This window comes from Marmota flaviventris, chromosome 6 (genome assembly GCF_047511675.1).
Source record: "Marmota flaviventris isolate mMarFla1 chromosome 6, mMarFla1.hap1, whole genome shotgun sequence".
NCBI classification, from domain to species: Eukaryota; Metazoa; Chordata; class Mammalia; order Rodentia; family Sciuridae; genus Marmota; species Marmota flaviventris.
The window spans coordinates 116,526,423-116,530,401 of record NC_092503.1 but is presented as its reverse complement, the minus strand read 5'-3'; positions in this window follow the sequence as shown (position 1 = coordinate 116,530,401).

Genomic DNA, 3,979 nt, shown 5'->3' with positions numbered 1-3,979 from the left:
TGCACACCTATAATCCCAGTGGCTTATGGGGCCGAAGCATGAGAACTGCAAGTCTGAGGCCAGCCTGGGCGATTTAGCAAGATCCTGTCTCAACATAATAAAACCAAAAAAAGCAAGAAACTCAGAGGTGAAGTGTCCCTGGGTTGGACGCCCGGCACCAAAACAAAACAAACCACCACCGAGATTCAGCGGAGGGGTGAGGGGAGCCATGGGGCTGTTTGGAGGAAGAGAGTGCCCGATAATGGAGGTACAAGTCAAAGGCCCAGCGGGAGGAGCCCAGTGAGAAGGGACAGGGGCTGAAATGAGGCCAGGGAGTTGGACCTCGTAGGCCTTCGCTGTGACCTTAGCTGGGGCAGCAGCAAGGCACAAGCTAGATATATTTCAGAGGAGGGGACCCTCCCAAAGGGAAACTGAGGCTAGCTCGTGGGTCTCCAGCCGGCTTTCCCCCTGGTTTCCCTGTGGGGGTCTGGGAGTTGGGGTGGTCTCAGTCCCACTGGAGGGAGCACGGAGCATGGATGAGCCCTGAGAGGCCGGGCCCTGGGACCTGGGGGGACCCAGTGAAGGTGAAGGTGTGGGGAAAGGTCACCAGAGGCCGGGCCACAGGGTGTACAGGAGCAATCTGTTCCCTCTCTGCCTGGAAACCGGGCCACTCTTGTCTCTCCCTGAGCCGTCGGGCAGGACGAGCGGTCCAGGCCCAGAGAAAGGCCCACAGTTGTCTGGAGATAAAGGAAGCCCCCCCGGCCCACCCCCGGGCTGTGAGGCCCTGTGCTCGCTCTCTGGGCACCTTCTCAGGGCACTGCCTGGCACCACCCGGCTCTGGCCTCGCCTCTCCAGCTCCCCTCTGGTGCCTCCCCTCCTCCCCTGGACACACAATGTCTCCTTGTGCCTTCCCCCCGGGCTCCCAGGGGCGTCTCCCCTGCCGGCCACACATCCACGGCCAGCCCAGGCCCGCGGCTCTTTCATCCCGCTGCCCGGGATGCCTCCCTGGTCACCCCTGCTATCTGCCTCTGGCGACCTTGAGTCCCTTCTGAACAGTGGGAGGGCCTGGCAGGAGCCTTGCCCAGTCCCCGAGTGCCAACTCTGAAACCAGATCGGTCACACCCTGAAGAAGAAAAGGCTGTTTATGTTCCTCCTTGACGTCCTCCAGCCGCCACCAACGTCAGGAGGGACACTCACTTGCCAGCTGGGCTTGCTGCCATCCCGGTGGCCTGGGGCAGACTTCCACCTGCAGCCCAGAGAGTGTGGACACAGGCAGGTCCCGCCTCCGTGTTCCTCAGGGGCCTCCACAGTGACATTTAGAGACACCCCGGCTGCCACCAAGGGCAAGTGGCAGGAAAGGCGGGGTCAGGAAGGGAAGGTGGCCTGGCTCCTGTGCTGGCTGGAGGGGTCAGGCCCGCTGGCCAGCCGCTCAGCGCCCTCCTGCAGGAAGCCTCAGCAGATGGCGAACTTCTGGCCCAGGGACAGGGTAGAAAACTCTGGCTGCTTGTGGGAGGGGACAGGAAGGCTGGTCCCTGAGAGAAGCTGGTCTTTTCCTGTCCTCCTCTCTCCAGGCCAGGGACGGACTGCTTTGGAGCCCACCTCTCACACTGGCACCGCGGGTGGCCTCTGCCCACTGCATGGCGACCCAGAGGGTGGCCCACCAGGACCTCCCCAAGACGGGGTGGAGGAGGGAGCAGGACACGGACGCTGGAGGCTGGCAGCAGCCACAGGAGCAGGTTCAGCTGGCTGCCTGCCTCTGCCCCAGAGCCCTGTCCCTCCACCACAGCCCTGTCACAGGCCATTAAGCTCTCAGCAGGTGCCCTGTGCTCGCTGGAGGCTGGGAGCCAGGTTGGAGGTGGACCTGGAGACATGCCATCTCGCCCCGCCACCCGGCCTGGCACTGTCGGGGCTCAGAGCCCTCCTTGAGGCTCAAGGCACTGGTGGCCAAGTGATGAGATAGTCCTTTGCCACTCAGGGTGTGGCACTTGTCCATTCCATCCCACACGCCTGCGGAGGCCCCTGGGTGGGGGACACGGTGCTGGGCTGGGCACCAGCCAGGAGGCCGCGTGCTCAGGCCCTCCCTAGCTTGGAGCATCAGGGAGGGAGGCTGCCCCGGCCCAGGAGGACATCCAGGAAGAAGTGGCCCTCAGGGCTCTAGGCCTAACCGACACTGACAGGAATCAGGGGACAGACAGCACCTCAATGGCAAGACTCCCTCCTGAGACCAAGGGGGCCAGTAACGCGTGTTCTCAAGAACTGTGACGCGTAGGAGATGGACCGGACGGACCTGTGGACACCAAGTGAGTCCAGGCCGAGGTGGCTCGTTGGAAATGTCGCGTCTTATTTGGGTCCCCTGATTTATTTATTTTTTTAAATGATGGCATTTATAAAGAACTGGCACTCAGAATGTTTTCTAGATATTCATTTAGGTTGAGGGTTATTGCTGAACCTCTGTTGGGGTACAATGACGTGGTATCTTTCATATGTACACACATGATCACAACATGTAAAACACATGTACATGTAAAACGATGTTGCTGTGATCAATAGGTATGCCTATACATTTGTGTGCATGTGTATTTTTATTTATTCACTGAATTATGAGCCCTTATCTTTTAGATACACACTGAAATATTTGTGGGGAAAGCATGTGATGTCAGGGATTTGCTTCAAAATGACAAGAGAAGGCACAGTCGAGGTGGCTGGGGAGGTCACTGAAGAGGTGAGGGTCGCTGGGTCTGGGTGACGGGTCGATGGGTGCGTTAGATGGTCTTATCTAGTTTTGCATCTGTTCTACATTTTTTTTTGTACTAGGAGTCAAACCCAGGGGTGCTTAACCACGGAGCCACATCCTCAGCCCTTTTTTGTATTTTATTTAGAGACAGGGTCTCACTGAGTTGCTTAGACCTCACTAAGTTGCTGAGGCTGGCTTTGAACTTGCGATCCTCCTGCCTCAGCCTCCTGAGCTGCTGGGATTCTAGATTCCGAGCCTGATTCTAGATTCTTTATATATATATATATATATATATATATATATATAAAGAATGCTACTAGCTACTGGGTTGTGTCTTCCTGCTACGAGCATGCTGGGTCGTGTCTGCCTGTGTGTGTGTGTGTGTGTGTGTGTGTGTATAAATTGTAGGTGGACACAGTACCTTTATTACATACATTTTTATGTGGTGCTGAAGATCAAACCCAGGGCCTCACACATGCTAGGCAAACATTCTACCGGCCCTAGATTCTTCATAATGAAAAATAAGACCTGAAACAGAACAGGCGGGGGTGGGGGGTGGGGGAGGGTCAGTGGGATGTGGGGGTGGGGGGGAGGGTCAGTGGGATGTAGGGTTGGGGGCGGGGCCAGCTCTGCAGTGGAGGAAGCAGCTCCTGCAAAGCCCTGAGGGAATACATACAGCTGGTGGCAAGTGAGGCCCCAGGGTTCACAGTTGCTGTAGCGTGAAGCTGTGCCAGGCGCTTAGGGTACTGAGATAACTAAGGCTCAGTCCCTATGCTCCAGGATGAAGACCAATCTCAGTGGAGAGCCCTGCCCTGGCTAAGGAACCAAGAGACCAGAACCCAGTGGGAGAGGCCAGGAATGGCCTGTGAAGCTGGATTGAGAAAAACAGAGGCAGTGGCCGTTTGTCTAGAAAAACTGGTAGACTAGGTGGCCCAGGAGGCATCAGGCAGACACAACCCAGCATGCAAGCAGCAGGAGGCCTGAGGATGGAGCTGCCAGGTGTTTATCCAGGCTCCCAACAAAAATCTTTGCTGGAACTGTAGAACACCCACCTTTGTTTTGAAAATCTTAAATTCTCTTGTGTTCTTCCTGGGTGACCTCAAGCAAGTTACTTAACCTCTCTGATCCTCAATTTCCTCTTATAGAAAATGGGGATAGTAATTGGACTCATCTAAGATGATTATGAATTAAATAAGAAAATACTTATAAAGCATTAAAAAGTGCTTGTGTTAGCTATTATTATCTTCCAAGTTTCAGGGCGGAAGC